This window comes from Vulpes lagopus, chromosome 1 (genome assembly GCF_018345385.1).
Source record: "Vulpes lagopus strain Blue_001 chromosome 1, ASM1834538v1, whole genome shotgun sequence".
Taxonomy (NCBI): Eukaryota; Metazoa; Chordata; class Mammalia; order Carnivora; family Canidae; genus Vulpes; species Vulpes lagopus.
This window is the reverse complement of record NC_054824.1, coordinates 72,509,841-72,529,048: the sequence shown is the minus strand read 5'-3', so window position 1 is coordinate 72,529,048 and position 19,208 is coordinate 72,509,841. Positions and strand designations below refer to the sequence as shown.

The window sequence follows — 19,208 nt, the reverse complement described above, 5'->3', positions numbered from 1 at the left end:
TTCCCTGGGGGGAACCTAATGTGGGACTCAATCCCAGGACCCTGGGATCACCACCTGAGCCAAAGGCAGACAGCTCAACCACTGAGCCACTCAGGAGCCCCTGATTTATCCTTTTAAAGTGTACAATTGAAATGCTTTTAGTGTTCTCACAGAATTGTGCAATCAACAGCACAGTAAATTTTAGAACATTTTCATCACCCCCAAAAGAAACCCTATGCCTGTTAATAGTCCCAATTTCCCCTCAGATGTCTCCTCACTTGAGCCCTCAACAACCACTGACCTACTTTTTGTCTCAATAGACTGGTCTATTCTGGATGTTTCACATAAATGTCATCATACAATATGTAGTCTTTGTGTCTGGCTTCTTTAATTTAGCACAATGTTTTTGAAGTTTATTTACATTACAGCATATATCAATTCTCTCTCTTTCTTCTTTATTTTGTGGTTTTGTTCTCAGTTTGTTCTCCTCAGAGATTGATTGGTTGATTATTGAAGTCTAGTTGACACAGAATATTACATTACTTTCAAGTGTACAACATACTGATTCAACAAGTCTGTAGGTTATGCCATGCTCACTACAGGTGTAGCTGCCATTTGTCACCATAAGATGCTATTATAGTATCATTGGCTATATTCCCTATGCTGTACCTTTTATCCCTGTGACTTATTCATTCTGTAACCCGAAAACTATATCTCCCACTCTTCTTTACCCATATTACCCATGCCCTTAAGCTTCCTCCCCTCTGGCAACCATCAGTTTGTTCTTTGTATTTATGGGCCTGTTTCTATTTTTGGTTTGTTTGTTTATTTATTCATTTCCTTTTTTAGATTCCATATATAAGTGAAATTAAATGGTATTTGTCTTTCTCAGACTCATTTAACTTAGCATAATACCTTTTATGTCTATTTATGATGTTGCAAATGACAAGATCTCATCCTTTTTATGGCTGAGTAATATTCCTTTGTATATCTTCTTTACCCATTCACCAATCAATGGACACTTGCATCCATCTATTGGCTGTTGTAAATAATGCTACCATAGATACAGGAGTGCATATATCTTTTTGAATTAGTGTTTTCATTTTCTTTGGGTAAATACTCAGTAGTGGAATGACTGAATGATGTAGTATTTTTATTTTTAATTTTTTGAGGAAACTCCATACTGTTTTCCACAGTAGTTGCACTAATTTACCCTCCTCCCAATTGTGCATGAAGATTCCTTTCTCCCAACATCCTCCCTAACACTTGTTATTTCTTGTCTTTTTGATTCTAGCCATTCTGATAGGTGTGAGGTGATTTGTCACTGTAGTTTTGAGTTTCATTTCCCTAATGATGAGTGATGTTGAGCATCTTTTCATGTGTCTGTCATCTATATGTCTTCTTTGGAAAAATGTCTATTTAGATCCTCTGCCCATTTTTATTTATTTTTTAAAAGGTTTTATTTATTTATTTATTTATTTACTTACTTACTTACTTATTTATTCATGAGAGACAGAGAGAGAGAAAGGCAGAGACACAGGCAGAGGGAGAAGCAGACTCCATGCAGGGAGCCTGATGTGGGCCTGGATCCTGGATCCCAGGATCACACTCTGAGCCCAAGGCAGACACTCAAACGGTGAGGTGCCCCATCTTTTCATTTTCTTTATAGTGTCCTTTGAGGCGCAGAAGTTTTAAATTTTGATAAATTCTAATTTATCTGTTCTTTTCTTTTGTTACTTGTACAACCGGTGTCATATCTACGAAGCCATTACCTAATTCATGGTCACAAAGATTTATACTTATGTTTTATGCCTGTGTTTTCTTTTAAGAGTTTAATAGTTTTAGCTCTTATATTTAAACGTATTTATTTATTTATTTATTTATTTATTTATTTATTTATTTAAGACACAGAGAGAGAGAGGCAGAGACACAGGCAGAAGGAGAAGCAGGATCCATGCAGGGAGCCCGACGGGGGACTCGATCCCGGGTCTCCAGGACTAGGCCCTGGGCTGAAGGCTGTGCTAAACCGCTAAACCGCTGAACCACCCGGGCTGCCCTTTAGATACATTTTGAATTAATTTTCTTTTTTTCTTAAACTTTCTTTTTTTTTTAAAGATTTTTTAAAAATTTATTTATTCATAAAGGCAGAGAGAGAGAGAGGGGCAGAGACACAGGCAGAGGGAGAAGCAGGCTCCATGCAGGGAACCTGATGTGGGACTGGATCCCGCGTCTCCAGGATCACACCCCGGGCTGCAGGCGGCGATAAACCGCTGCGCCACTGGGGCTGCCCTGAATTAATTTTCATATATGGTGTGAGGTGGGAACCCAACTTCATTTTTTTGCACGTGGGTATCTAGTTGTCCCAGCATTAGTATGCCTTTTTACAGATGAATACATTGTAAATGCCATGAAAAAAAGGACAGTACTTAGTTTTACTCACCTTTGTCTCCTCAGGATTCATTTAGCCCCTGACTCATACAAGATGCTTAATAAATATAGGTGGAGTGAATGAATAGATGAGTGACTGAGACTTAGAGGGGTTGAATAACTTGCATGGGTTAGTCAGCTAGAAAGTGACCATACATGGTTCAAATCCAAGGTTTCCCATTCATTTTTAATTAAGAGTTTTTGTGCTTCCATGTTTCCAAAACTGTCTCAGGTTATCAAAAGCTCTTTATCACAAGAAATCAGATTTCCTCAAAGTTTTGTTTGATGCCCCTCTCTGTGTCATTCCGATAATTCCAATGTTTGCGAACAGCCACACTTCTCAAATATAGTGAGCCTCATGTTCCTTCCACCTCCCTTCCTCTCTCCACCTTTCCCAGCCACAAAGACTCCAATTCCTTCCATAGTGGTTTTATAGTTGGAAAGCTCTTCTAGATGTCTGACCACAGCCTCCTGATGCACAATTTTTACTATGAAAGTTAGGTGTAACCACTTATTATGGGACTTGGTTTGGTGTGGGAAGCATTTTGGCTGTGCAAAAAGCTTTATGTGCTCTGCACTGTGTAAAGTACAGTTTTGGTGAAGCTTGCCTCCCTTGCTCTGGTCCTGACGTGGTGCTCCCTTCATGGACCATGGTTTCTCATTAAGAGTATAGCCTGCCATCTCGGAGGAGAATGAAGGCAAGTGGCATAAATCCCATTCTAAAATATTTTGATGGACTCATTTCTTTTAGGATGAGGACAAGGGAGAGCCTGAAAGAGTAAAAGCTTTGCTCCTCAAAACTTCCCCAGTTAAAACCAAGACTGGTGAGAGAGTTGGGCTGAATTACCAGCCCCTGACCCTGACAGTGTTAAGTTTGGGCTCCCCCTGTTGGACCCTTTGGAAAATAATCATGTGAACTACAAGGAAAAATTAAGACAAGGGTGGGTGCAAAAGAAATAACATTATGGAGAGCTTGCTATATATTAGGCATTTTATTTAGGCATCTCATTTCATTCTTTTTAAAAAGATTTTATTTATTTATTCATGATGGATACAGAGAGAGGCAGAGACACAGGCAGAGGGAGAAGCAGGCTCCATGCAGGGAACCCAACATAGGACTCGATCCCTGGTCTCCAGGGTCAGGCCCTGGGCTGAAGGCAGTGCTAAACCACTGCGCCACCAGGGCTGCCCTCATTTTATCCTTAAAATAATCCCACAGGTAGGTTTTATCAATCCTCTTTTGCAGAGTTGGAAGCTAAAGCTTGCCCAAGTTACACAAGGATTTGAACCCAGAGCTTTGGCTCCCTAAAGTCCATACTCTTTCCAGTACTCTGAGCCAAGAAAGCCAGCAGGTAAAAATGGCACATGAGGGGTCGTTCCTTCTTTCACTTCCACTGAATCTATTGCTCATTTTGTTGAGACATTTTAGGGGCCCAAGAATGTTCTGGAGCTCCCCTAGAACAAGTGGTGTGCTTCAGCCAGCTCAGACCAACTGGTGAGAGAAATCATTAAATTGTTACAAGCTGGTCATTAAACCATTGTTAGTTGGAAAGTGGTCATGGTGGGTGGGAGTATTTACATCATGGAAATTGGTAACCTTTGCAAATCAGGGATTTTACCTCCTGGTAGTGAAACCACTCATGCTGGTTTATCAGCACACCATTGTAAGTGAACTCTCCTCTGAGGTCACAAATGCCCTAAAAGAGCATTAACTTTTGAGTTAATTAATGATCCTTGAGTAAGAGCTGAGGATGATGGGACCTGCCCTGTCACAAACCTTCAATTGCAGGCTGAGGAAAGATAGACATACATATTAGTTGGAAAAATGAGAAAGTATGTACATGTGGGAGAGAGAAAAGAAGGCTATAGAAATATTGGTAATTCACATGTAAACAAAATATCAACATTTTTAATAATGGGGATTTGGGAGGGAAGGGTTGTGACTCATCATTCAGAGTTTTTTTCTTTCAGAGCAATGGGAGAGAGAGAGAGATCCAATCTTGTGGGAACTAGATAAGTGCCCTGGAACGAGGAGGGGGGGGGGCTGTGCACAACACAGAAGAGGGGAGATCTTATTTGTGAAATGAAAGGTAGCTTTGAGCCTTGAGGTCTTGAGGGGAGAAGCGGTGGGTAGACCACATTCCTGACTCTGAGAACACAGATGGGATCCTTTTACCTTCTAGGTGGTGACTTTCTTCCATCAAGGCCTCCAGATTACCCAAAGCAACTCTAAGTATCAGGAGAACAAATCTCCAGAGCCAACTCAGGGTGCTTTTGGGTCATCTCCATTTGAGGACTGGAGTCAGGGGCCTTCCTCAGCTGGTCTAGATGCTGCAAAGAAACAGCCACGTCCCATAATAAAGTAAGAGGAACATCCTAGGGGATGCCGTTGGAGGGAGCATCCCTATGGGGGGAAGGGGGCTTCCCAGCTCTGCCATGCCCCAGAAGTTTCCCCGTCCCTTTATGGTTGCGGGCAACCACAGTTGAAGCCATCAGCAATGCAGAATCTCAATAATTAAATAATACTTCCCTAAAGATCTAGAGTTAAGAAAAGGAAATCAGGGCAGCCTGGGTGGCTCAACGGTTTAGCACCACCTTTGGCCCAGGGCATGATCCTGGAGACCTGGGATCGAGTCCCACGTCAGGCTCCCTGCGTGGAGCCTGCTTCTCCCTCTGCCTATGTCTCTGCCTCTCTCTCTGTTTCTCTCATGAATACATAAATAAAATCTAAAAAAAAAAAAAAAAAAAAAAAAAAGGAAATCAAAGAATTGAGTAGCAGGCAACCAGTTAATCTGATTCACAGGACAGAGCTGATTTATCTTCAGCCTACAGGGAATTGCACGATTGCTCCTCCTTCACTCCTAGCCTGCTGCCTCCAACTCAAAGAAGCTCCCCGAGTCTAAGGGGAGAAAGATAGACCCCTGCACATTCCCACTTATGTCTGTTCAAGGCTCCCATTCTGAGTTCCAGGTCCCTGCCTGAGGACCCACCTGACCTATGCCTACCTGATGCCAGAATGTGGACCTCTAAGAGATCCACTGACAGGCAAATGACCTTAGCCTACAGGGCACAGCAGGAAAGCCAGTCTCCAGGTAATCCCCCTACAGTGAGGGGTAGAATGGGGGTATTGTCCTTTTTCCAGGTGTTGTGACTCTCTTGAGGTTCAACCTAAGGCTAGAGATTGTGACCAAAGAGACACCAGATTGGACGGGTCAGAGCTATGACACTGATGTGGCTTTTAGGATTAATTAGCCTTTTTGGCAGGGCAGGCTTCCACCCACTGGTATAGCTCCCAGGCTAAGCAGACACCAGAATGTGTTTGCAACAGGAGGGAGGCTTGAACTCAGAGGCTACTGGTTTCTGTTAGGCAGAGATTAACATCCTGTGGCATCATCAAACTACTGGCTGGTACAACACCTTCTCTAACCTTTGAGAGAGCCTGCTCCCACTGCTTATTCACATCCATTCAATCAACAAATATTAAACTTCTCTTAGGTGCCAGGTGTTACACAAGATACTGGATATAGCAGTGAACAGGATAGCCATCTTGCCCCCATGGAGGTCACAGGACAATGGGATGAAAGACACTGAACAAATAATTAAAGAGTGATGAGTTCTTTTTTTTTTTTTTAAGATTTTATTTTTTTAAATTAATTTTTATTGGTGTTCAATTTACCAACATACAGAAAAACACCCAGTGCTCATCCCATCAAGTGTCCACCTCAGTGCCCGTCACCCATTCCCCTCCAACACCCGCCCTCCTCCCCTTCCACCACCCCTAGTTCGTTTCCCCGAGTTAGGAGTCTTTATGTTCTGTCTCCCTTCCTGATATTTCCCAACATTTCTTTTCCCTTCCTTTATATTCCCTTTCACTATTATTCATATTCCCCAAATGAATGAGAACCTACACTGTTTGTCCTTCTCCGATTGACTTATTTCACTCAGCATAATAAGATTTTATTTATTTATTCATGAGACACACAGAGAGAGAGAGAGAGAGAGAGAGGCAGAGACACAGACAGAGGGAGAAGCAGGATCCTTGCAGGGAGCCCGATGTGGGACTCAATCCTGGACCCTGGATCACACCCTGAGCCAAAGGCAGACGCCCAACTGCTGAGCCACCCAGGTGCCCCAGGGTGATGAGTTCTATGAAGGAAAAGTGTAGGGTATAGTGAGGTTCCTAATTAGTAGGAGGCTCCAAGAGGACAGGCACCATGCTTGACTTGTGTACTAGTGCCAGTATCTGACATGGAGTAGACATGGGGGCGTTTGGTTGAGAGGATGAAGGAGTATAACTGAATAAAGGGTGTGTGTGTGGGGGGGTGTTTTATGTAGCTAACCCTGCTTTAGTTCAGCTTAGTAAGCAGCTTTTTTTTTTTAAGATTTAAAAAAAATTTTTTTTTAAGATTTTATTATTTATTTATTCATGAGAGACACACACACACAGAGAGAGAGAGAGAGGCAGAGACACAGGCAGAGAGAGAAGCAGGCTCCATGCAGGAAGCCCGACGTGGGACTCAATCCCGGGTCTCCAGGATCACGCACTGGGCTGAAGGCAGGCACTAGATCGCTGAGCCACTCAGGGATCCCTAGTAAGCAGTTTTTATAAAACTGTTGATGCTGTCTAATTTGTGATGGGTAAGAGAGTGGTAGTAACGAGATGTGCCCCATTAGAGGCCGCTTACTATAGAACAAGCCCTGAAACAGATTCCTTCCCACTTGCGTTTGAACCCTGAATCTACCACATACTATGAGAATCTTTTTTTTTTTTTAAGATTTTATTTATTTATTTCTGAGAATACACAGAGAGGAGAGAGAGAAGCAGAGACACGGGCAGAGGGAGAAGCAGGCACCATGCAAGGAGCCTGACGTGGGACTCGATCCTGGGTCTCCAGGATCACGCCCTGGGCCTAAGGCTATAAACCGCTGAACCCCCCCCCCCCCCCCGGGCTGCCCCCATACTATGAGAATCTGAGCAAGTTACATTTCCTGTGCCTTGTTTCTGTAGATTCTATCTCCCAGCATTGTAAGGATAAAAGACAATGTATATAAACTGGAATGTGATAGTGTATTGTAACATTCATACTATAACTATTACTGCAATAAAACTGTATCTATCTTAAATAGTATAGTATTATATATAGTGTAACTATAGCTTATATTATAACTATTAATATAATTAATAGCTATAATACTTGGTAGTTACTCTTATTATTCATGTACATCAAGCTTATATCCAAAAGGACTTTGGTAGTTAAAAGAAAAGACATAAACACCATAAATCTGGATTTGATAGATGAGAGTAGACTAATAAATGAAGTGGAAAGGGAGGAGAGGGTGTGTACGCAGTGATAATATCTATGTAGAGAGAGGATGAGCCTTTGGAATGTGAATCAGAAGCCTTTCCTTTTGGGGAGGGGCCTATATACTTGGCGTGCTGGCAGCTTTTACCAACCTTCTTTCCCTCTAGACAATCTTATTCTAGGGAGGTCAGAAATTTTTAACCTCCCAAAGTGGTTTGTAGCAAGTTCTGGATGAAGGCTACTAAAATGAAAGGGGGATTGATGTGCCATCACCCGGTGCCATGTTTGCAGAAAGGACAGCAGATCCTTTTGACCTTTACAAGAGGCACCAGAATCTTTGCATATCTCTAAATTAGATGATACATAAATACTTATCCAGATTTTTCCAGACCTTTCTTAATTACATTTCTGTTGAGAGGTTGCTGTTTCCTGTTTATACTCTCTTACTAGGAATTAACTGCTGTTCCTACTTTCACTTAAGTTTTGTATCTTGCTCTGTGAGAAACTTTTGAGCTGCCTGAAAATATTTCCTGAAATTTCTCAAGTCTCTTTTCAAATATCTGGATTTATTGAGGACTAATAAAGCTGAGCTGCCACCAAGATCAAAATGCCTGTCTTTACTTCAATATACAATTCCTAAAAACCATTATTTTCTTGGAACTCTTCACATTTTTATACTTCAATTACCAGTGTCAATGACTGGCTTTCTTTCTGGGCAATTTTTACAAAGAAATAAAGTTAAAAACATTTTTTTCCCTTCCGTAGATCTCTGGCTACTGGATTATCTGCTGAGAAACACAAAACTGCTTCCTGAAGCTGAGTGGTCAGCTCTCCTCACCCAACCAGACCCAACTGGGCAGCACCATTCTTGCCTCAGTAGGGTCTTCACAGACAATTGAAGCAACCCAAATGTAAAATTTACAGATGTCATCTGTACTGAGTATCCATATCAAGAAGACACAAACAGTAATGAAGCCTTCTACCCCATCACCGGTTCATTGTTCCACTGCAGTAATTCTAGATATGATTAGTTGTAGCTACAGAGTTAAGCCCCATGGTTGATTATTTTTGTGTTTTGGGGGGGCTAAAGTAATGGACATATAGTTCAAATGTTGTTCTTTTCCTGGGGTCAGACAGATCTCACATGACATAGTTTGCTTCTTTGCCTCATGTGTCAATTCCTCCTCCTTTTCTGTCATTATCATTAGGCCATTATTGAATTTCCAAGGCATGACTCTTATTAGGAAATGATGGAAAAAATACAGTTGCTCTATAATCACCAATTACATTGTGACTTCTTACAAGTAAATACACTCAGCTTTCACCATTACTCATTCATTATAAAATTGTAAGAGGTCCAACATGCCTTTGTTTAGAGATGTGGTCATGCTTTGCTTGCTCTACTTCCTGGACAAGGATCCAAAATCCTAATGGCCAGATGAGACACTGTGAAGGAATAATGGCCAGTCATGGGTCATATCACACACATAGCCCTGAGTAGAGAAGCATGGCATCTTCTAGACATCTTTTGTAAAGATGACAGGTTTTTTTAGATGGGCCTCTGCACAAACGTTAGGTGGAAGATGTTTTGTTGACTGTGTTATGGAGGTCTTTGGCCCTCCAATGACTATAGACCTCCCACAGGTCTAGGCATATCTGCTATAAATAATATGAAAACTTCAGATATTATGTATAACTGCTAGGTATTTAAAAATAGGAAATAGGTAAGAGATGCATTCTTGAGAAGAGGGAGTGAAGTTGCCTTTGAGAAGAGATTGAGGGCATTACTTAATAGGTTGCTGAGAGTATTAAATGGGATGATGCATGAAAAGGACCTAGCCCATTACCTGGCAGGTACTAGGAGCTTAATAAATGTGAAATTATTATTAATATTGTTTTCTGGGCAGCCTGGGTGGCCCAGCGGTTTAGTGCCACCTTCAGCCCAGGGCCTGATCCGGGATTGAGTCCCATGTCAGGCTCCCTGGATGGAGCCTGCTTATCCCTCTGCCTGTGTCTCTGCCTCTCTCTCACTCTCTTTGTGTCTCTCATGAATAAATAAATAAAATCTTTAAAATAATAATAATAATATTGTTTTCTGCCTAGCAGCTTCAGCTCCCTTGGCTTCATGTGCTGGCAACACTTCCTGACTTGTTCATTTCTTGCCCTTCCTTGGGTTCTTTTATCTTAAATTCTTCTCTATCATGAAATAATCATATCTCATATCTATGGTTGAAGAGCTAAGAGCAGTGAGTAGATGTAGAAATAGATGGGAATAATGGCTAATTCCCAGGTTTCTGACTTAAGAGTATTCAGGCCCTAGGGGCAGGTTTTTATCTTTTTTTGAGATGGAATCCTATATTCCATAGTTTATAGTTATTCCAGTCCATGGGGTTGCTGGTAGAGGTTTTTTTTTTTTTTTTTTTTTTTTTTTTTTTAATTTATGATAGTCATACAGAGAGAAAGAGAGAGGCAGAGACACAGGCAGAGGGAGAAGCAGGCTCCATGCACCGGGAGCCTGATGTGGGATTCGATCCCGGGTCTCCAGGATCGCGCCCTGGGCCAAAGGCAGGCGCCAAACCGCTGTGCCACCCAGGGATCCCGCTGGTAGAGGTATTGATGGAATATGCCAACTACCTCCCTTTCTAAATTAGGCTCATATGTGATCAGGGATACCAGCTCCCTCACACAATCAGACCTTGTTCATCTGGGACATCCTGAATGATGCCACAACTTGTGGTCCAGATGGACAAGAAACTGAATGAGAGCCACCTTAAGAAAACCTCCTGCTGGATCCTCATGCTGAAAGTTGAATGCTTTTATGTGGGAGGAAGGGAGAATGGGGGGTGAGAGGGAATGAGAGAGGTGGTCTTGTTATTTAGACTCTTCCTCTGATATACAGAGCCATTTAGAAGGAGCTGTTCCAACTCTAGTTCTGGGGTCTCAAGTGGTCTATACTTACAACAGCAGCGATGCCTAGGCTCAGACCAGTGGGAAAACAGCCTAGAACTAAGGAGCCTCAAAGTTTTTTTTTTTTTTTCAGACTCCCCCAAATGTCCTATTTTTAAAATGAGTTTATGTTTCTTGAATCAGAATTGAAATAAAGTCCATACATTATGGTTGGTATTTTTATGTTTTTTTTTTTTAATGTTTAAGTTCTCTTACCGATTCCATTTTCCCCCTTGAAATATATTTGTTGAAGAAACTGTGTTGTTGTTGTTTCTTTGTTTGTTTTGTTTTGTTTTTGTCCTGTAGAATTTCCCTCAGTCTATGTTTGGCTTATCTTATAGGACTCCTCGGAGAATGTGAACTTCCAACAGAAGGTGCATAATGTCAGCTTGTCTCTCTTTTGGTTATGAGGCATTGACTAATGCATGATTTTCTTAGGGGATGCAAAATGGTGATATTGGAATTCTATCATTCTGTTCTTCATTTACTAGCTGGACTACTTCTGTAAGAGAAATTTCCTCATCAACCATGTAGTCAGGTATGGTTCCTGTAGGAAAGGCAGGAAATTTTCATTTCTTTTTATGACCAGTTTTCAAATTAGTGAGTTGGCTACCTACAACTCTCTAAATGTGAGCAACTAAAAAAATCATTATGAAGTCCTAGGTTTGAATATATTTGATATAGCTCAGTTTATTACAGCTCATTGCAATTATTATTCTTTTTTTTTTTTTATGATAGTCACAGAGAGAGAGAGAGAGAGAGAGGCAGAGATATAGGCAGAGGGAGAAGCAGGCTCCATGCACCGGGAGCCCGACGTGGGATTCGATCCCGGGTCTCTAGGATCCCGCCCTGGGCCAAAGGCAGGCGCCAAACCGCTGCGCCACCCAGGGATCCCTGCAATTATTATTCTTATGAATGCTTGGATTGTCCCATCTTTGGCAAGTGGGAGTCTCCTCACCTCCCTTTGATATATTCCTAAGATACTTTGATAGCTTCCTGAGTTTTTTGTTATGACGAGACATCCAAGTACATCTTGTACATTTCCTTCTCCAGTCTCAGAACCAAGCATTTCTTTCCATTGATGGGAAATTGCAATTAGAGATCACAGTCAGGGTAATAGGGATATTCATTGCTTTAGGTTGATCTTTTTTTTGTAGGGCCTTCTGGTGGATAGGAAATACACACATACATGTTTTCACTTAAAGTCATTCTTTGTTTATACTAACACTTAAAAAAAAAGATTTTATTTATTTATTCACGAGAGACACACACAGAGAGAGGCAGTGGGCAGAGACACAGGCAGAGGGAGAAGCAGGCCCCATGCAAGGAGCCTGATGTGGGACTCAATTCTGGGACTCCAGGATCACACCCTGGGCAGAAGGCAGGCGCTAAACCACTGAGCCACTCAGGGATTCTCTCTACTAACACTTTTTTTTTTTTTTTAATTTATTTATGATAGGCACACAGTGAGAGAGAGAGAGAGAGGCAGAGACACAGGCAGAGGGAGAAGCAGGCTCCATGCACCGGGAGCCCGATGTGGGATTCGATCCCGCGTCTCCAGGATCGCGCCCTGGGCCAAAGGCAGGCGCCAAACCACTGCGCCACCCAGGGATCCCTCTACTAACACTTTTAATTCAAATAGACACTCCCACTATTTTACATGACTTCATCTTACATGTGCTCTTCCTCCCAACCAAATATCTCAGTTCCCAAACACACCAACATTGGCATTCTCTCTTCATATTATCATCATTAATTGATTAATCAATTAATATAAAAATGAAAACCACTTTTCAATTCTTTTTGTCCTTAAGTTATATCTCACTAGGTAGATACAGTCAAGTTAGTGTTTAAAGTTGTTTGAGGGGATCCCTGGGTGGCTCAGCAGTTTGGCGCCTGCCTTCTGCCCAGGACGTGATCCTGGAGTCCCAGGATCAAGTCCCATGTCCGGCTCCCTATATGGAGCCTGCTCCTCCCTCTACCTGTGTCTCTGCCCACTACCTCTCTGTGTGTCTCTCGTGAATAAATAAATAAAATCTTAAAAAAATAAAAATAAAGTTGTTTGAAATAGTTCTCTTTGTGATTATACCACTAACTCACTGTGCAGATATTTTATTTTTCTTTCCTTTTTTTTTTTTTTTTTTTTTTAATTTTTATTTATTTATGATAGTCACAGAGAGAGAGAGAGAGAGAGGCAGAGACACAGGCAGAGGGAGAAGCAGGCTCCATGCACCGGGAGCCCGATGTGGGATTCGATCCCGGGTCTCCAGGATCGCGCCCTGGGCCAAAGGCAGGCGCCAAACCGCTGCGCCACCCAGGGATCCCTTTTTCTTTCCTTTTTAGGGAAAACCTTTTTTATTATTTTTAAAAAAGATTTTATTTATTTATTTATTTATTTATTTATTTATTTATTTATTCATGAGAGACACAGATAGAGAGAGGCAGAGACACAGGTAGAGGAGAAGCAGGCTCCATGCGGGAAGCCCAACGTGGAACTCGATCCTGGGACTCCAGGATCATGCCCTGGGCAGAAGGCAGGCGCCAAACCACTGAGCCACCCAGGGATTCCCATGGGAAAGCCTTTTAAAAAAAAAATTATTTATTTATTTGAGACAGAGAGCATGAGTGGGGGTGGGGGGGTGGGGAGCAGAGGGAGAAGGTGAGGGAGAAGCAGACTTCCCACTGAGCAGGGCACCTGACAGGTGCCCTGTTCTTGCAATTTTTTTTCCCCAGAGACTTATCCATTTGTTTGAGAGAGAGAGAGCATGAGTGGGTGAGTGAGTGAGTGAGCACACATGCACGTGAGTGAGGGGAGGGGCAGAAGGAGAGAATCTCCAGCAGACTCGCTGCTGAGCACGGAGCCCCATGGAGAGCTCAATCCCAGGATCCAGGAGATCGTGACCCAAGCTGAAACCGAAAAGTCAGGCGGATGCTTAACCAACTGAGCCACCCAGACGCCAAACTGCCGAGCCATCCAGTTGCCCCTATTCTTGTCATTTTTTTTAAAAAAAGATTATATTTATTTATTCATGAGACACACACAGAGAGAGGCAGAGGGAGAAGCAGGCTCCACGCAAGGAGCCCAAGTCCCATCCCGGGGCTCCAGGATCATGCCCCAGCCGAAGGCGGCACTAAACCACTGGGCCACCAGGGCTGCCCTGTTCTTGTAATTTTTAAAATGAGTTTGTAGAGTTTGTCAATTAAATTGAGTTTGGCGGTCTATTAATTAAATTGACATAGATTTAAGAAGAAAAACAAAAGTTTTTTTTTTATTAAAAGATTTTATTTATTTATTTATTTATTCGTGATAGACGTAGAGAGAGAGGCAGAGACACAGGCAGAGGGAGAAGCAGGCTCCAGGCCGGGAGCCCGACACGGGGCTCCATCCTGGGGTCTCCAGGATCACGCCCTGGGCCAAAGACAGGCGCTAAACTGCTGAGCCACCCAGGGATTCCCAACAAAAGTTTTTTAAAGGTTTTATTTATTCATGAGAGACACACACAGAGAGAGAGGCAGAGACACAGGCAGAGGGACAAACATGCTCTTCACAGGGAACCCGATGTGGGACTCGATCCCTGAACCCGGGATGATGCCCTGAGCCAAAGGCAAACGCTCAACCGCTGAGCCACCCAGGGGTCCCGAAAAACGAATTTTGTACACACAAGAGCCCCATAAAAACATGATACTTCAAGATAGGCAACTGAAGCTTACATGTTGGCCTAAGCTAAGGAATTAGTTGGGGACCTAGGGCTTCAAAGGGAAGGGGGCAATTCATAGGAAGATAAAAAGAGCAGATATTTGGTAGTCATGTGTTTGCCCTACCAAGCAGTTAAAATTTCAAGATAAAAAGTTACAGGATACCTGGCTGGCTTAGTAGGTAGAGCACATGATTCTCCATCTTGGGGTTGTGAGTTTGAGCCCCACATTGGGTGTAGATATTACTTGAACAAAAAAGTTATCAATGGTTAGCTCTCTTTATGGTTCTGACCCCCATCTAAGTTCTTTTAGGCAGTTGAGGGAGAGGTAAAAAGCTTTTTCTGAGTCTACCGGGTATCGACTGCCTTCAGGTCAAAATAATTCACATGCCAAAGTGGTACATTTTGGGGTGGCCTATTCTGCTCCCATTAAAGTTGTTGATTCTTTTCCCTCTAATCTCAGAAGTTCTTTGTATATTAGGAATGTTACCCATTTGTCTGTGACATGTTTGTTATTTTACTGTGCTTATAGTAATGTTTTCCTTAAAAAGTTTTTGCTGGGCAGCCCTGGTGGCGCAGCGGTTTAGTACTTCCTGTAGCCCAGGGCATGATCATGGAGACCCCAGGATCGAGTCCCACCTCAGGCTCCTTACATGGAGCCTGCTTCTCCCTCTGCCTGTGTCTCTGCCTCTCTCTCTGTGTGTCTCTATGAATAAATAAAATAAAAAATCTTTAAAAAAAGTGCTTGCTGGGGATCCCTGGGTGGCGCAGCGGTTTGGCGCCTGCCTTTGGCCCAGGGCGCGATCCTGGAGACCCGGGATCGAGTCCCACATCGGGCTCCCTGGTGCATGGAGCCTGCTTCTCCCTCTGCCTGTGTCTCTGCCTCTCTCTCTCTGTCTTTGACTATCATAAATAAATAAAAATTAAAAAAAAAAATTAAAAAAAAAAGTGCTTGCTTTTAAATTCTTATGTAGTTAAATTTATCAATCTCCCTCTTCAATTGAAGGTGGATTTTTAGCTATAGTTATGAAAGTCTTTTCTACTCTCAAGTTATACAGAAATTCTGCCATTTTTTTCCTTTGGTACTCTTATAGGTTTTTTTTTAAAGACTTTTTTAAAGAGATTTTTTTTAAGATTAAAAAAACAAGGGGATCCCTGGGTGGCGCAGCGGTTTGGCGCCTGCCTTTGGCCCAGGGCGCGATCCTGGAGACCCGGGATCGAATCCCACGTCAGGCTCCCGGTGCATGGAGCCTGCTTCTCCCTCCGCCTGTGTCTCTGCCTCTCTCTCTCTCTCTCTGTGACTATCATAAATAAATAAAAATTAAAAAAAAAAAAAAGATTAAAAAAACAAGATTTATTTATTTATTTGAGAGAGAGAGAGTGCGAACAGTGGGGAGGGGCAGAGGGAAAGGGTGAGGGGAAGCAGACTCCCCACTGAGGGGGAGCTCTCACCACCCTAAAATCATGACCTTAGCTGAAACCAAGATTCGGACCTTGACCAACTGAGCCACCAGGTGCCCCACTATAGTTTCAATTAAAAAAAAAATCCTATGTAGAAGTTATCCTTTTGTATGATATGATAAATAGATCAAATGATTATTTTTTATAGAGTCTCAAATTTGATATTATTAGCTCCCTTCCCAATCTCCCTTCAGCTTGCCTTCTCCTGGACATTGTATTCTTTTCCAGGTTTGCCAGAACTGGACATGGATCAAAATAAACATCTATTCAACTCTTTGCACTTGTTCCGTTTTGTTGCCTGTTTTTCTTTCCTGGACTCTTTGTGATTTCTGTGCAGTGTTTATCCAGCAGCTCAAGGGAGTTGTGGCCTTTCAGGCTTTAGGAAGAGTGGGCTAAAGAGAGTGATTCAAGCTGGAGCAGGTCCTGCAGAGGCAGCTCTGCTTGAGACTGAGGGTAGGGGTGGGTAGAAAGTGGCTTTCTGGGGGCAGGGTGAGGGTGCTCACTCAGGAGCACTGGGGAGCTCAGTTGTTGTTAATGATTCATGTTTCCTGTTCCCACATACCTCCTGCTCTTGTTTTCTATATTAGGAAGTGCCAGGTTTCTGACTGCGGAAGATTGGTGACAGAGGGAAGAGAAGTGGGCAGCAAAAAGGAGGGATGGAATACAGAAGCTGGAACCTTTCTTCCTCTGTGCTCACATATCCAGGGCAGCTCCATATCATTAATACCAGTTTCCCCTTGCTATTGTCTACAGCCAATTGCCAGGTACTCTGCTAAATGGCGTAAATCATCAATCTTGACCTGTTAGTTGGCTTAGGTTGTTACTGCCAGAGGGAAAAGAGGCTCAGAGTTAAGGTCACACAGTTGGTAAGTAATAGGATTTTGATCTGTATGACATCGAATTCCAGGCTCAATGCTCCTATGTCTGTGGCCTCCATGATTAGTTTCATAATGCCCTATAGTTCTATTTCCTTTTCAAACTGAGGACCAACCTCATCTCCCTTTACTGCTCAGATCCACTGAGCTCAGATGTGGGGAGTGTGGTTGGCTCTAGACCTGTAGGCCTCGTGTTGGGCTGTAAGGCTCTGTGGTTGGGAGGGCCCACATGCTGGCCATCTTTTATTCTGTGGCCAGCACAGTGTCTGGCACATTGCAGATATTCATTACATATCTACTGGATGATTGAATAGATGAAAAAGGAGGGGGAAAAGGAATATGTATTGGAGAAGAAGGGGCGGGAGTAGAGGAGGTAAGATGGTAGGGCCTGAGGGTGCTGGTGGCTGGGAGGGGCCTATGTTGCTGTTGTTTAGGAGCACAGAAAAAAATATCACTTGCAGGTCAAGCAGGATTTCATTTTTTTACCAGCTTGATCATGAGGAAATGACCTGGACTGGGACCAGGAGTGAACAGCAGAATATAGACCTCTTCTTCCATCCTTCAAATTTTGAACATTTTTATTCCATATTCAAATATCCTCAACTGTCATTTCAACTGGGAAACAAAACACACAAACACAAACCCTGACTATTCTACAAAGAAGCTAAGGTGAAAAAGGTATGCAGCTCCTTGAGGTCTCAAAGAACAGAGAAACACCCAAGTTACCTTCAGGGAGGTATTTTCTCTGAGACTACACAGATGAGTAAGGAAAATAGGATATGGCTCTTTTCCATCTTGCAAGATGGTGGGTAAAAAAGTGGAGGAGCTGGATACTAAGAAGAAACCTGAAGTCAAGAAGGCTGATGCTGGTGGCAAGGTTAAGAAGGGTGACCTCAAGGCTAAAATGACAAAGAAGGGGAAGCCCTACTGTAGCTGATACCCTGTCTTAGTCAGAGGAATTGGCAGGTATTCCCCATCGAGTGAGTATTCCAGAAGGGCTATGTACAAGAGGAAGTATTTAGCAGCTAAATCCAGGGTTGAAAGGAAAAAGGAGAAGGTTCTTGCTACAGTCAAAAAACCAGTTAGTGGTGACTGTTGAGCTCCTCCCTCTGCCTGTGTCTCTGCCCCTCTCTCTCTCTCTCTCTCTCTGTGTCTCTCATGAATAAATAAATAAAATCTTTAAAAGGCGGGGTGGGTGGGGGGGGGTGGGCAGCCCGGGTGGCTGGGTAGTTTAGCGTCTGCCTTAGGCTCAGGGCTTAACCCCCAGCTCCCTGCAGGGAGCCTGCTTCTCTCTCTGCCTGTGTCTCTGCCTCTCTCTGTGTGTCTCTCGTGAATAAATAAATAAAATCTTTAAAAAACAAAACAAAATAAAACAAAACAAAACAAAGCACTGTTGAGCTTCAGCAAAAAAGAAAACCTGGGCAGCCCGGGTGGCTCAGCAGTTTAGCGCCGCCTTCAGCTCAGGGCCTGATCCTGGAGACCTGGGATCGAGTCCCATGTCGGGCTCCCTGCATGGAGCCTGCTTCTCCCTCTGCCTGTGTCTCTGCCTCTCTCTCTCTCATTCTGTGCCTCTCATGAATAAAAATAAAAAATAAATCTTAAAAAAGAAAAAAAGAAAACCTTTCAGTCAGCTTGTGAAAAACCTGCCAGCTAATGTCACTCCCGGAACCCTTTTATCATCCTCAGTGGGCACCACAGAGGCAAGAGGGTGGTTTTCCTAAAGCAGCTGAGCAGTGGCTTGCTACTTGTGACCAGGCTTCTGGCCCTCAATCCTCTGCGTAGAACACACCAGAAATTTGCCATTGCCACCTCCACCAAAACATCTCGTGGATGCTTGCTTCAAGAAGAAGAAGCAGTATAAATCCAGACACTAGGAAGGCAAGTTCTTCACAGAAAAAGAGAAATATGAAATTAGAGCAGCACAAGACTGATCAGAAAGCCATGGACAATGAATTCTGCCAAAAATCATAGCTGTTCCTCAGCTTCACAGCTCTCTCTGCTCTGTTTCCTCTTATAAATGGAGTTTATCCTCACAAATTGCTGTTCTAAATTTCTTACAAAGAACCTAATTAAATAATAGATCCATTAAAAAAAAAAAGAGGGGTACCTGGGTGGCACAGTTGGTTGAGCATCCGACTCCTGGTTTCAGCTCAGGTGGGGATCTCAGGATCATGAGATCGAGCCCTACATCAGGCTCTGGGCTCAGCTCAAAGTATGCTTGGGATTCTTTCTCCCTTTCTCTCTGCCCCTCCTGCTCATGCTACCTGCACATGCTCTCTCTCAAATAAATAAATCTTTAAAAAAAGAAAAAAAAGAAAGAAATGTTCTGGGGCACCTAGGTGGCTCAGTGGTTGAGTGTCTGCCTTCCGCTCAGGGCGTGATCCTGGGGTCCTGGGATCAGGTCCCATGGTGGGCTCCCTGCATGGAGCCTGCTTCTCCCTCGGCCTGCCTCTCTGCCTCTCTCTCTCTCTCTCTCTCTCTGTGTCTCATGAATAAATAAATAAAACCTTGAACAAACAAAC

The 19,208-nt window shown here is 43.0% G+C and overlaps 1 pseudogene; it reads left to right on the top strand.

Annotated features, from left to right (window-relative positions):
• The first annotated feature begins 17,488 nt into the window (after nucleotides 1-17,488).
• On the top strand, nucleotides 17,489-18,735 carry LOC121473605 (annotated as a pseudogene).
• The last annotated feature ends 473 nt before the right edge of the window (nucleotides 18,736-19,208 follow it).